This window comes from Syngnathoides biaculeatus, chromosome 18 (genome assembly GCF_019802595.1).
Source record: "Syngnathoides biaculeatus isolate LvHL_M chromosome 18, ASM1980259v1, whole genome shotgun sequence".
Taxonomy (NCBI): Eukaryota; Metazoa; Chordata; class Actinopteri; order Syngnathiformes; family Syngnathidae; genus Syngnathoides; species Syngnathoides biaculeatus.
Genome location: NC_084657.1, coordinates 12,075,494 through 12,091,141, shown reverse-complemented (window position 1 = coordinate 12,091,141; position 15,648 = coordinate 12,075,494). Strand labels below are relative to the sequence as shown.

The 15,648-nt window shown below is 41.7% G+C and overlaps 1 long non-coding RNA gene across 4 annotated transcripts in view; it reads right to left on the bottom strand.

Moving 5' to 3' along the window:
- The window catches only part of LOC133491419 (uncharacterized), a 79,167-nt gene extending 63,926 nt beyond the window's left edge, over positions 1–15,241 (bottom strand). For all 4 annotated transcript variants that reach the window (XR_009792403.1, XR_009792401.1, XR_009792404.1 and 1 more), the window contains exons 1-3: positions 15,112–15,241; positions 11,335–11,455; positions 2,246–2,459 (exon numbers count right to left, since the gene is read on the bottom strand). This is a non-coding gene — a long non-coding RNA (uncharacterized LOC133491419). The remainder of the gene's footprint in view (positions 1–2,245; positions 2,460–11,334; positions 11,456–15,111) is intronic.
- Between the last annotated feature and the right edge of the window lie 407 nt (positions 15,242–15,648).

Genomic DNA, 15,648 nt, shown 5'->3' with positions numbered 1-15,648 from the left:
CCACTTAGCGCGCTGGACCATATGTGCATGTGTGTCTGTGACTGTAAGAGACGGCTTTAATAGGAAGGAGGGTGAATGGTTGGGGGTTCATACTGTACGCAAGAACCAGTGTGGCACTATATACACCATATGCACAGTCCACTGCCTGCAACATTAAGTAGATGCCACTTAAGGCTCACTTAATATACAGCAGGGCATAGTGACTTGAATTCATGTGAATAGGTGATCCAGTGCCAAATGCAGCAAAAACAGACAGAAAATACTCACGTTTTCTCACACTTTTCAATCCGGGATGCCTCCATCGTTTTGAGATTTTACTGGACTTTGTACAGACGGTACCGGATGCGAGGAAACAGTGCCAAAACATGGCCACTGAGGTTTGATACCATATGTATAAAGCAGCCCCAGGACCAATGTTCCTTCTAAGCTGCGCAACTGCACGTTTGCGCACTTGTCGCACACTCAGTGCAGATGAAAAGAGATCCAGCGCAGTGAACTACAGTCTGACGGGGTTTTTTTTGTCTTGTTTTTTTTTTTTTTTTTTAATCACGGCAGCACACTGCCTTTCACAACGACCTGCTGCCCGGCCACACCGGGACACCGGGCCCCACACACTCTACTTCCTGGTTTACCTGACTCCGCCCCCTCCGCTCTTACAATTGGTGTGTTATGTTAAAATTCCACCTAGGCAGAGCCTGATGGAGGATGAAAGCACGGACGTACAGTGCCCAAAAAGGTAATTCTGTATTTTAAATATACGAGGCAAGCACAGGGTTTCTTCAAGCCGTGCAGGGTACAAAGAAATCACAAGACTATCAAGGCATTCCGGAGTCAAAAGTGCGGAATGTTGAAAGAAAAGATCGTGGGGCGGGTTATTTTGTTGACTGTTGTGGGATTTTAGGGTTGACTGACAATTTTATGCACATATGGTCAGGGGCTGCTTGGCCATATCCTTGAATCTCTGGAGTGTCGAATGAAATCACAAATCTATGAAGATATTCTGGAGAGAAATGTCGTGCCTAGTGACAGACTGTCATTCTTCTCAGATTTTAGTGGCCAGTGATTTCAAGGCCACCAACAATAAGATGGAGTTTTTCGTCATATCAATATATGGTGTGGCGGTGGTATGTCCCTGACCAAGTGGCCCCGCTAGTTTGACAAGTTTCTAATATGTTAAAAATGTTCATGTCCTTGCACTAGCTGATATTGAACATCGTGTTAATGAGGTGCACAGCAGGACTCCCGTGTACCGTCACCCTGACCCTAATTAAACTCTATTAACCCACAGACACTTCCAGCACTCTTTGTTCAATCAAACCTGTCCCCCCCACGTGCCAGGAATAAATAAAATAAAAAAAATGTACATTGACTTCTTATTTAATTAAGTGGCTGAGGTGAAGAGGGGGTGTGGGAGAATCTTCAATTCTCAGTGAAACGAGGAAAAAAAGCGACAAGGGTCACGATCCCTGCTAATTTGCCGACACGGGGGCTCGGCAAGGTGAGGGCAGCCTCCTCGTAAGATTTTATTGAAGGAGTGGCACAAAATGTGAAGGAGCGTGGGGGGGTGGGGGGGGGGGGGACAAAAGTAACCCTGCCTACCGATTCCTGTCGCCAATTAGTCGGTATCAATAATTGAACGGCATTGTCTGTGCAAGGGGCAAGGCGTCAGATTGAGTGTCCCCCCCTCCCCATTCCGCCAGTCAGGATTGTTATGACAACCAGAGCCTACATAATGATATTAGCTATTAATAATTCACCTGCCAGCACCGCCACGCTGCAGGTGACGGGAGGTCACTCTCGGGCCAATTACTCCTGGTCAGGAATCGGAAGTGGAAATTGAAAAGTGTTGAGGGGGAAGCTCGAACCCAGCTTGATTACCAGCTTCAACCTTTTTCCCCATTTCAGTGTTTATAAATTCTGCTGGGGGCCATACCACATTTGTGAAATTTATTTTTTATTAAATGTACAGTAGAGGTGCATAAATTGATTGAAAACTAATTGATTATCAAATTACCATATTTTCCGCACTATAAGTAAATATTAGTAATTACATTTTAATAATTACAATGAAAATAGATAATGAGATACTGTGTGTGTATGTGTGTGCGCATAAGTGCGTGTAGTAGATGAGCATGTAAATTGTGAAGCTGTTGGCATGTAAACCTCTGGCACATCTGTGTGGGTGAGAGGGGCACAGAGAAAACGCTGAGTGGAAATGTGTCTTAGTGTGTGCGTGTGTGTGTACCTGATGGTGGTCTCAGTCCGGTGTCCCGGCAGGCCTGTATGTGGCGGTTTTTTTGTTTTTTTTTGGACCGCTTTTTTGGGTCTTGAGGGCCCTGTAGAGCAGCTGCATCAGCAGGCCTCCTGTCACTGCAGCAGATGTAGGAGTGACAGGGCCTCCCCCAAAGCTCTTTTCTCCATGAAGCTCCACAGCTTGCGCTTCTTTTGTTGGATTTTTCCTGAACAACAACATAAATAAAAGCAGGCTATTGATTTATTTTGTAAGAGCTTAGAGGCACAAGTATCTCAACTCTGGCCTCCTGAGCTACAAGCTTGGAACTAGCTGGTGCTATGCTACACCAGTGATTAACACGCTCAATGCAAACCATAACTTCCTATATTTAAAATCTGTACATTCAGCTATCCATACAATAAAGCACAATACAACAAGCCTGACAAATTGTTAGCTTGCATCACATTGGGAAAAAAAAAAGTGTCCCACGTAAACATCAGATCGGAATAATTCACATCTTATGTAAACAGTTGCAGTCACTGTGAATTGACAGGCGCGTATGCGCCATCGCACTCGCAAATCTGCACAGTCGAGCACGAAAAATCACGTGCGTGAAATTTGTTACGAGTAGAAATCCATAGTTATTGAAAGACGTCGCTTATTTTGTGTAGTCTTGACCAGTGTTGCCTCTAAACTGTGCCACTGCAGAATTGCGGACTTGTCGCACACTCTCAGCGCACATGAAAACCGATTCAGGACCGTGAACCGCAGCCTCGCGTCTTTTTTTTTTTTTAAACATGGAAGCACACAGTCTCTGCTGCTTAGCCTGCTTCTATTTCCTAGTTTACCTGACACCGCCCCCCCTCCGCTCTTAAAGGGGTACACTCATAATTACAAACAACACACATCTGCAACTTTATATCTGCGGCCATGACTGGTGGACCACACCCATAACTTTATATCTGCGGGCAAGACCGACCACAGCCATGCATTTTTCAAATGTGAGCGACTGCAGTTGACGAGAGATCTTTAGTTGGAAGGATTTAAATTTGAATGACAAAAAATGTATACATATTCATCTCTTTTCTGACCTACACATCTTGTTGCCGATACTGTGGAATCTCTGGCGCTTACCTAGAGACGCATAAGATACATAATTATTGCAGCTGTTAAATTAGGTAATAGCTAAATACTGTAAATAAAGTGATAGTTAAATCCTGATTAGGTGTAAAATAGACGGACCGATATATACATCCTACATAGTTGGTTTTCTAAGTTCTAGGTAGCGAGCTAGTTAGTATAACTTACCTGGATACATAGTAGTAGACAAGTACTAATTTAGGGACTAACTAACTCTCGAGGTAGCTTGCTAGATGAAGCTTGACTTAAAGGAAGTTGACAATAGAGCTGTAAGAAACATGCTGCCAGACTGTCGTCACTGCGCTGCTGCCACTTTGTTGCAAGATTAAAAACATTTTTGGCTGCTTTATTCATTTTATGCTTTCCCTCCTTTGAGTCACTTCCCGTTTACCCGACTAAAGTGACATGTTAGCACAACACTTAATAATACATCCAGCCATCAGAGGGGAAAATTGTATTCTCTCTACGCCGCTCAGATCCTCTGATTGACACTTAACCTTCGTCATCTGGAGGGGGGTAATCAATAAATCAGCGACAGAGCCGTCAGATCCAATGCCTCGTCATTACCGTGCATAATTTATCCTAGTGGACTCCGGGCCGTGATTACTGAGCTAAAGACGGACTTATGACAGTTTTTTTTTTTAATGCCACTCCTGCAATCAGCAAAAGTGTTCAAGAGTCACACTGAGCCAGTTTGCTTACAGAAATATTTTTTTCAAATGACCCTCTTATGAGATAAACAGTTGCTAACTATCGAAAAAAAAAAAAAAGAAAAATTCCTATAACACAATTAATTTAGCACGCTAATCTTACCTGGCTAAAACAGCATGTGTTATGTAGCTAATGTTAATTGTAAATTATTCATGTTATGTCGCTCAAGCGTGAGTCGTTTTACCTGTTCATGTGTTGCATGATCCAGAGGTTACTTCTCTTTTTATAGGACAGTAAAAATGGCTTGTACAGTTTAGGAAAGGTTTAACGACGGCAACTCTGGTGTTTCTGCTCACTGTGATATTCCAACCTTGCAAAGTGATGCAAAAAGAGCCTTAAAGAGCCTGGCGGGTATAATGTATAAATAATGTAACCAGAAAGAGTAGAAAGCGAGACACGCTGGCCGCATTTCCACGTTACGTCACTTCACCAAACTCACCGTGTGACAGTCATACCTGCACCATTACCTCATGATCAAATCTGATGTCAAGAGCTTCCCCTTCAGCACCGCGTCATGTTTGTGAATTTGTGTTTGTCTGAAGCTTAAGCCAGGCCATTAAAAAAAGAATAAGAGCTTATGACATATTTAAAGAGGGCATGTCTGGAGTATAAAGTCAAAGAGGGGGAAGCTATGATTCATTAATGGCCCCATGAATAGATAACCGACTGTTGTATGATATCATATTCACTATTGAATTCACGGCCGGCGACTCTTTTTCGAATAATCCGCGCGGCCACGCTAACGCCGTGTAGCACAGATTTATTCTTAAACAATTCATAAGCACACGGAGGTATCACAGTCGTCTGCTGTTTAAATTTCTGTGTTCACTTTTGAATAATGAAGACGCCATTCGCAAACGCAAAAAGTTGACATTCACCGAGAAAATACTATTGTACTGTCTTTGCTAAAACTGAGAGAGGTATGGAGTCCCATATCGTCTTGTGATTTCAACTCACAGGGAGGGAATAATATATATTGGTATTTGGTAAGTAAGTAAGTATTTGATCACCCTGCTGTATTGGAAGTTCTCCTACTTAGAACTCATGGAGGGGTCTGAAATTTTCATCGTAGGTGCATGTCCACTGTGAGAGAGATCATCTAAAAAGAAAAATCCAGAACTCACAGTGTATGATATTTTAACGATTTATTTGTGGGATACAGTTGCAAATAAGTGTTTGAACGTCCGAGAAAACCAATGTTAATATTTGGTAAAGTAGCCTTTGTTTGCAATTACAGAGGTCAAACATTTCCTGTAGCTGTTCTTCAGGTTTGCACACACTGCAGGAGGGATTTTGGCCCACTCCTCCACACAGATCTTTCTCTAGATCAGACGGGTTTCTGCGCTGTCGTTGAGAAACACGGAGTTTCAGCTCCCACCAAAGATTTTCTATTGGGTTTAGGTCTGGAGACTGGCTAAGTCACGTCAGAACCTTGATATTATTCTTCCAGCTGATAGACAGGTGTTCAAATACTTATTTACAGCTGTATCACACAAATTAATCCTTACAAAAAAATCATACATTGTGATTTCTGGATTTTTCTTTTTAGATCTCTCTCACAGTATAGCAGGGTGTTCAAATACTTATTTCTTTCACTGTAAGAGATGAGAATAGTTCATAAGTTATTATTCCTACACTGGGAGATTCCTATACTCTGAGTCAAACAAAGAGGCCATAAGGGACATAAACAGTTCCTTAGACGATTAGTTTGGTGCTATCCCTTCTGATAACTTCACAAACCTGTTTTCACCCACATGTCCTGGTTGCGTTTAAGGTTAGTTTTTTTTGTCTTAGAGGGCGAGGCCTTCTTGATTTGGTTGAGATATTTGTTTGTTTGTCTGTCTGTCGGTCGGTCACTCATTTTGCTGGAAAGGGACCGATGAAACATCAGTTTTTTAAAAAAGCTGAATTAGAGTGAAAAAGAAAATCACATGGTCCTTCAACCTCAGTGGAAATGATGATTACAAACAACTTGAGTACTACTGTGACCACACCATCACGTTTTTTTACATCCCATCACTTTTATCGAAACCATCATTTGGCTGACAGTAAGCCGTTGCTGTTGGGAGAAGTTGCCTAAGCTTTGTTATGAAATTGGCACATGCAGGACTTGAATTTAAGCTCATCCCGCTGACACCAAGTATTTTCACACAATGCGTGGTTAAAGAAAAACAAAACATGCAGACCGTCGAAGCCCTTTATCTCACAACAGATAACACACAAGCGTGTTGTTCTTGCGCTGCCACGTTGTAGTTTTCTGACCCTTATCCAGCTCCTGCAATCAGCCGGCATGCATGTCTAAGGATTCTCCACCAACTCCAGCGCCTAATTGCCGCGTGGACTATCTTCTTGCCAGCATGCTTGGGTTTTGAGAAGAAGAAGAAGAAGAAGAAGGGGGAAAAAAAAAAGAATGTAGCCGGCTGTTGGGCTTTTATCTATATTTTAAGCCACACACAAGGTGTAGAGTCGGCCTGGAGCTTGTTCCGAGGGCCCATGGCTGCATAATTCATGAGGAGGAGCCGTTTGCTGCAGCGGGCTAAATAAAAGATCTGCCAGAGGTAGATTGCAGGACAAGGAGGAGCTTGGCACACTGTACCTGTGTGGAAATACAGCTTGGGATGTGTGGGCCCCCAACAGCCCTCTGTAGATCAATAGTGACATAAAAGATGTCACATATATACAGGACATGCGCAGTCACTGAGACTCGTGGTCCCGTGTGCACCGCGGTTGCGTGATCTCGCCCCCTCGCAGCGCCTGTTATGTCATCGCGAGGTACCAGGATGAGACTTCATCACCGTGTCTTTACTTCAGTGAGGGCCGTTATGTAAGACCATTTGGGGCCTGCAGAAAAAAATGTATTTGGCAGCTCGTTAACTTCAAACTACAGGCAAAGGTTTCCGAAATCATAATGTAAAACCTTCGCGGAACGTTCTTCAAGTTTCAGAGAAACGGTGGACTCTCTAATGGTCGAATAATTTTGTACAAAAAGCTGAAGATTACCCCACATTGAAAGGCATTGAACAAAATGTACTACCAAACAGCAACAATGAAGAACAAGGTTTTCCATTAGATCCCAGATTGTGCGTTTTAAACGCCTCCAAAGTGTGTCTGAATGTTGAGCTGTGGGAATGGAGGAACAAGGCACGCCACGCGCCTGGCCCAACGCCGTGTGTGATGTCGGGCTTGCCTCGGAGGTCGATCCCGCTAAAAGCTCGGGCTTGGCCTCCAATGATGGAAGGAACAAGGGCTCCGCTCGCGGGGGCGCCACCCAGGAGAGGGCTTCGCCTCAGGGCAATTTTTCAGAAGAAAGTAATACGGGAGGGGTGTGATAGGAGGTGGGAGAACACGGAGGAAGGGTGGAGGCGCAAAGGCTTTTTGGAGCACTCCACCGACCACCATCCTTTCATGCCTCGTTCCTCGCCACACGCACTTCTCTCATGCCAGACGTGTTAATATGGTAACAAAACTCTTTAGGCACACAGCCTTCTCACCCTCCTCTCTATTAATGATTGAATAGACTCGACAGGCCCAGAATTTCTTTTCACTCAAATTCAACTTGGATATGCTCCAAGTCACCCTAGACTTTCTACGCTGTCAACGGAAGAAGCGATATAGAAAATGGTTGGGTGTAACTTTCATCCAAGTTCCATCGACTGAGGAGACCCTGGTACCACGCTCTTCTTCTTACATGGCGACAGCGAAGCCCACGGCATAGGCCCCGGCGCCATCTGACGTTTATGAGTCCTGACACGATCAAACAGGGTGGCGGCGGCGATGAGTAAGCGGGCCTGGGGGTGTGAGCGGTGTCGTTAAGATGCCCGTGGCAACCAGGGGAAACATGCTAATGGCGAGGTGCATTAGTGAACTCACAGACAGCACCGCTAATCAGATAGGACGTCCCGCGTTTTGCTCGGAACAAGAACACACGAGACCTTCTAAGACTGGGCAAGTGGGCCAAATGTTGCCCCTACAGAGAACTTAATGGGACTCTCCATGTTGGCTTCCAAAAATTGTATTATTTTCTCATCTATTTTATTTCTGCTTACAATAAAACAAAAACTTTACATTTATGCTTGAATGTCACACCGTTTAGTAACCTTCAATTCTCAGTCAGCTCCCAAAAAGTTATACTAATTTAAAGTTTCAAACTTGGAATATTCCCATAACTTCCCGTATAAAATAGCCATGGAAATTTACTTCAAACCTTCGGTAAAATTACAAAATATTTTCGACCCCTTTGAAATTCTATCCCCATGCAATTCTAAAACCTCAAAGAAACGGTTGTAAACTCGACCCAAATTGACTGTGCGGGTTTCCAAGTGCAACGGTCAGCGCATGAATTAAAATACAGCCCGAAAAACGCACACTTGGCAAATCTCTGCTCATTAAAAATAAATAAATAAATTTAAAAAAAGATTACGGGAATATCCTTGCAGCTGGTCCCAAAGTACTGTCTGAGTGCAAGTTTGAAGGAATCAATTTTCACCACTCGTAAAAAAATGCTGCATAAATTTGACCATTTTGTGTTGAGTAGCAAATATTTTATTGGGTTAAACCCTAGGAGGACTCTGAGCTCCTCAAAAAAAAATGGAGTAATGCAAGCAAATAGTCTTTCACGGCAAATTTTGTGAACTGAAAAATAGTTTAAAACAACTCAATTGAAGCATCGGTGCCATAAATATGGTCCAACATTGAAGAAGTTAACTTCAGTCACTTACATTTGAAAAATTTATGGTTGTGGTCGGTCATGCCTGCAGATATAAAGTTACGGGTGTGGTCCACCAGGCATGCCCGCAGATATAAAGTTGCGTGTGTGTGTTTTGTTTGTAATTATGAGTGTACCCCTGAAAGAGCAGAGGGGGGCGGTGCCAGGTAAACTAGCAGAGACTGTGTCAAATCACAGTGACTGTAATTTAATATTAAGATAAAAAGGTCTTATGTAGTCAACTTCACAGTAATGGGATAAAAATTGACTCAAAAGTAAATTCATCGGAGACGTCTTTGATGTTTTTTCAGGACAATACAGCGGCGCTTGTCCTTTTTTGACGGAAAATCTTGCCGATCAAGAATATTCACTTTACGATCAAAAAACAACGTTCGAAATACATTTGTCATGCGTGCCCCCGCCCTCTGAGATTGACGCCCCAAGTGACCCGTTACCCATATCATTATGACCTGCAGTTGTTTGAAGGTTCATAATTAATGCAATGACGATCCTAATTTCAATTAAGGTATTTTACATTCGTACATTAGCATTAGGCTAGCAGACTTTTTTTTAGTTACCAGCATATTTTCTGGAGTTTCTAGTAATTTAAATGTGTTTAAAATGTGTGGGAGTGGTAAAACTACCCCAAAAATTGTAAATGGTTGTGTCAGGGGTGGATCTGGATCCTGCAATGAACAAAGTATTGAAGGTGTACAATTTAGAATAATGCAGACATTCGTTTATCGGATCTTTCCATCTGGAAATCTTTATAATGATGCTAATTGAAAAGTTCCCCAATCCGATGAGGATGTACATACAAATGTATTATTTTTCTAATCTGCCAGAGGAAGGCATCATTTTTTTTCAATACGGAATCAAAGAGCCATCATTCCATTTCATCCGTCAACCGCTGGGATATTATTAGGCATGATCAAAGGCCTTCCGATTGAAACCTTTTTGCCGCGCGGGTGGAAACCTTCTCGCTCGCCGTTTGGCCAACGCTTGGGGAAATTAAAATAAAGAATTAATCATTTTTAAAAAAGGAGGGCGTGTACCCTGTGAGTGAGGCTGATTAAAGTTTAACGTTAAGTTGCAAGTGGCCACAACAGGTTGCACTCTCGGGTGCGTCTGATACCGACTCTCGAATCAAAGCGTCTGACTTTATTTGGAATCGATATTTCTTCTACCACCTTAGTTTGATTCAAAATGCCCACCGACTACACTGGCTCAGTCAGAGCTGCTTCGCTCATTAAGCCCATCCCGGGCGTTAATGTCATCAGAGCCGCTGCATCCATTATTTATGACCGGGAAGGAATACAAAGGAGCGAAAAAAGGAGTTTGGGATCTTCGCGCTGGGGATCAATGAAGGCCTGCTGTGCATCGGTCTGCTTTACGCCTCTCATAACAAACCCTCCCCGTTTGAAAAACACTACGCAAATCCCTTTTTGTGCGGATGCGATAGATCTGCTAATACAAATACTGATGTTCAACTTTTTTGTGCAAACACCCGGGCCTTAGTTTGTACAACTTCAGGGATGGACGCACTTCTGGACCAGACTTCCTTAGAGCCTGTTGTCTAATCTTATAAAATTTAAAACAGACAAACAATGAGCCCTTGTTTATTGCAAGTGATACATTACATAGCCACACATGGTAGTTGAAAATTTGTGACATAGCGAGCATTTAAAAAAAAAAAAAAAGACATTTTGATAGCTATACCTTTCCCCTCTGCTTTTTTTTTAATTTATCAAATGTCATATATATATATATATATATATATATATATATATATAAAAATATCGAAAATTGATTGTCAAGTTGACAGCTGCATATTTCCAGATTTGCATTCGCAAATTAATTTGTTCGTGGAAAATTGGCAAAACAATAGGTCTAAACCATTCATCGATTATCAAAATAGTAGTCGATTAATTTTATAAACGATTACTTATCAATTAGTTCTGACACACGGCGGAACAACTGGTTAGAGTGTTGGGCTCACAGTTCTCAGGACTGGGGTTCGAATCCCGGCACCGCCCATGTGGAGTTTGCAAGTTCTCCCCATGCCTGCGTGGGTTTTCTCTGGGCACTCCGGATTCTTCCCACATCCCCAAAACATACACTCATTGGACACTCTAAATTAAATTAGATTCTGAGTGCGACTGTTGTCTGTCTCCATGTGCCCTGTAATTGGCTGACAACCAGTTCAGGGTATACCCCGCCTCCTGCTCGATGATAGCCGGGATAGGCTCCAGCACTATCCCGAACCCTTGTGAGGATAAGCGGCTCAGAAAATGGATGGATGGATCGTTCTGACACCGTTAGATCAAACACGTGAATTTTTCAGCAAGTTGTGCAAAATGTACTGAAACATGAAAAAGTTTACAGAAAGTCAACTGAAGTTTACCTACAAGGACTGGAGTGCATTTTAAATTTGTTCAGAAATTTCACCGTCGTGCAATGTCTCACTTTTTCCGCGTACAGTATGTGCTTTGAATTCATGATAATGTTAACAACAATAAACACCGCTTTTTGAAACCTGGCTCACCTCATGTGAGTCCGGCGGCGGTTGCACAGATGCCGTTACAGGGTCAGCGGGGGCCCCATCTTAAGGTCGGGACATCCAGCCGAGCTCCTGCTGAGTCCCGGAGTCCTGGGCTCGCTCCTTCCTGTGGAGGATTAAAGCGTGAACACGTCTTTCAGTAACAGTCGTAATGCCCCCCCCTCCAGCCCCCCTCGCCATCCAAAACCACCACCTACCGATCCGACAATCATCTCTGTGAGATGGAATGCGCAACAGGGTCCTGCCGGGCAAACCCCGCGAAAAAAAAAAAAGTAAACAGCGCCTCTCCACCTCGTTCCCCTCCAATTGTTATTCATAGACCGGATAAATATTTAATTCCATCTAAGGATACCTTTTGTTAACAGAATTACCTGACAAGCCTTGCCGCCCGTAAAAAAAAAAATCTCCCTCAATGAATTCAAATTCCGCTCCTTCTCCTGGTAGCGGCAGAAGCAGATCGCGACTTTGGCAGCGGAACCGAGTCCGCGAACCAAAATATCCGCAGGATGTACGAATCAACCCTGAAAAATATGCTCGTTGACATGAGTAAGGCGGGGGAAGTAAAATCAAGGATTTAAGTAAAGGATTTCCTTTATATATGTCAAGTTTTTCAGAAATCAGTTGCGTTGCCAAATTATGGTAGCCCGTCTGTTGGATTTTGCTTTGTATGTCAACATTAAGATGGCAGACTTATTAAATGAATTGATATGTTTTTGTTGAACATTTTGGTGTTACTATTTTTGTGCGTGTGCTTGTTTTATGCCTCAGTTTTACAGTTGACTTCAAGTGGGCGCGACCAAATTTGAAAAGCGAGCACACTTTGTGTCTCTCGTTTGGAGAACTGTGGGAGCAAAAGTTCTGTTTTTCTGATCGTTTCCCATTTCTTGGCAGCAAGACCGTGAGAATAGGTCCCAAGGAATACTTTTAAAAGGGTTTTATTCAATTGAAGTGTTATAATTAGTTGAAATGTTTTCATAGCCTGTGGGAAGGGTAGAACTAGAAATTTTAAAAATATATCTTACCAGACTTTAACCTATGGGTTTTGAATGAAAACGCCATTTAGTGGGCAGGAGGCGGGGTACACCCTGAACTGGTTGCCAACCAATCGCAGGACACATAGAGACAAACAGCCACAGTCACAATCACAATTTAGAGTGTCCAATTAATGTTGCATGTTTTTGGGACGTGGGAGGAAACCGGAGTACCCGGAGAAAACCCTCGCAGACACGGGGAGAACTTGCAAACTCCGCATAGGTGTGTCCGGGATTGAACCCGGGACCTCAGAACTGTGAGGCTAACGCTTAACCGGCTGAGCCACCATTCCATCTATTACAACTCTATTCTTGAAATTAAATGCGTTTTTCAACATTTCCGGGTCACATTACAAGCTTATTCCAGAAACCTGGGGATGGAAACACATCGATCTTTAAGTGTAATTAGCGGAGAGGGTGTTGATATTGATACATAAAAATATACACATAGGGTTGTAGTGCGAGTGTAGCTGGCATTGACTGGGAGCACTGGTTAAGCAAATTGCTATTTAACTGGAAACCCGGCGGCCTGGCAGCGCTGCATTATTTATCACGAAGACAAGAAAGTAGCGGCTCACGCACACACAAATATACAGTACAGTATATGGGCCAGAGCAAGAAAGCGGGAAAAGCAAGCGAGTCCACAAGGAGCCATTCCCCAAACACGACCCCGTACCAAGGCTTCAATACACACAAACACACACACCAATTATTGGTTCTCTGTCAGTTATGAAAGGTACTGCTGGGGCTTTTGCTGCTTCTCTAGTAACTTGTTTATTTATTTTGTTGTTTATTTTCTCCGTTTTGCATTCTATTACCCACACTCCTCCAATTGTAAAATATATCATTGATTTTTCTTTATTTTAGTTTTATCATAGTCGTTAATGTTCCACTCTAGATGATAGTAAGAATTTTTTTTTAAAAATTTATTTTGAAACCTTTTTGGTGCTTTTTGTTGAAATATTATACATTTTTTGTTGTGATATTCTGGCTATTTTTGTCATTTAATAGTTAATCATGTTATTACCGGAATATTTACAATTGTTTTTATTATGCAGTTAGTTCTCGTTCCACTTTAATGACAGTTCATAATTTACAGGGAACTATGTTGAAGTGAGCGGAGGGGTTTCATTAAGTCAGCCCATGTCGAGTGGAAAATAAAGTCTTTACAGCGGGAGCTATTCAGTTGACATTCTTTCCAACGGGGAATAAATCACTTTGAAACGAGAACCACTTGTAGGTCAATCGCCCACAGCGCAGCACTTTTCAAAACAAAGACGTTTTATGAGCAATACGGCCACGTCGATCATGAGTTTCGAGTCCTTCAGTCCTTCATCTGGTGCACTTTTTTTAACAGTTCATTTTCGCACAGCCGCAATCATCTTCCGCTCATCAGTCACGTCAATACGTTTTAATTTCATTAAAATTGTACCAGCGCTAAATGGTGAAGTTTAGCCGCTATCCGTTGAAGGGAAGGTTGAAACCCCCCCCTCAAATTCATTTATTTTTTTGCTGGGCATCTTGTCAGTTTTTGCACATGCATTATGGATGAGACGTGATTAGAGAAGCCCGATGCACTGCAGCCCACTTTGAACACATTTCTCTGAATTAAGTGCAACTTTGTATTTACGTCTCTGGCTTCTCCAAACATGCCTTTATGGGGGAGGGAGGGGGGAATGAGAAAAATAGAGCAAAAATATATAACATTCTCCGGCTTGCTTTAATTCACACTAAACGCAACCAAGTGTACAATAATGTACATTTATGCTTAGTATTTATGAGTCCTGCTTTGATTCTACTCACCAACATTTAAAGGCTTTTTTGGTAGGAAAGCATCTGTGTGCCATTAAGGAAACAATAATATACAAAAATGTAAAAAGCAAATTTATAAAGTCACATATTTACTCTTGTAATTACATAAAAATGTTCTTCTTATATTATGGTATCATCTGCGTAACTCAATGTTGTTTTCATCATATCAATTTTATCCATGCGATTGAACAACTTTTTTCAGACTACAATTTTATCATTGCAATTTTAGCAAATTTTTTCCTCATCATATCAAAACTTCAGTGTGATAACGTGCAACACAACAACTTTGGCCTCATAACTATTTTCTTTAAAATAATTACCACGTTTTTGTCAAGATTACAATTTCATTCTCATCACTTAACATCTTCTTTTCCTTGTATGATTCCAATTTAAGAAAGCAAACTACACCGTAATTTGTCATACTAGAAATATAATCTCATAATGGAAAGATTACAACTTGATTCTTGTATTTTAATGTTTTGTTTTTCGTCTAAGATCACAACTTTAGCAAAGTAAAATGGGCTGTCACTAATCAATGTTTTTACGATCCATTGGATTATCCTATCCTATATTTGGTTGAGTACTCGCCACCACCCCGTACAAAAGTTTAATTAAAAATGTTTGGTAATTGTTATTGTTTTATTTTATGCCCACACACATTCGTTTTCTCATCATTAACGAGGGGTGGACTTCTATCCTCAAACATAAGTTGGTCCTGGTCCAATTCTGTATATAATTTAGACAATAAAATCATCTTTTGCTAAACAGTTAGCATTATTAGCATTGGGATTAGCGATTAGCATTAGGGCGCTACCGACTGACATTTATAGGTTTAAAAAACGCTAACTACGATTCAGCTCACTCATATATCATGTTATATGTACATTAAACATATCGTAGTGTCTTAATAATCACTTACAAAGCCGCTAATCTGTCGTTTCCGGCAATGCTTTTCCACTTGTCCCACAGAGCGCCCGTATGCAACAGATGCCCGTGTGGTGAACATGGACAAAGGATACGTAGTTCCGGGGGGCGCAAATTCCTTTCCGGTGGAGCAAATATTGTTTAAATAACACTTTTTATTGCCACAAGAGAGAAATTTTTGGGTCGACTAATTTTCGTGGTCGACTAGGCCGAATTATCATTTTTTTTTCACAGCCCGAAAATTAACCATCTTTTTTTTCTCATGATATCACAACTTTACCTATCATATTAGAATTGTATCGATGTATCTTTTTTACTGTACCAACATCTTTTTAAAATTATTTTTATAGTCGCAATAACAACTTAATTTTTGTGATATGACGTCATTCTCAGAAATTAACAGCCTTTTTTCACATTACAACTTTGTTCATGAAACATTATTTTCGGAATATTACCGCTTTATTTTTGTAAATTACTGACTTTTCCCCACCCCTCGTAACATAGGTACTGGTTCTCGTAATATCCTAAATGT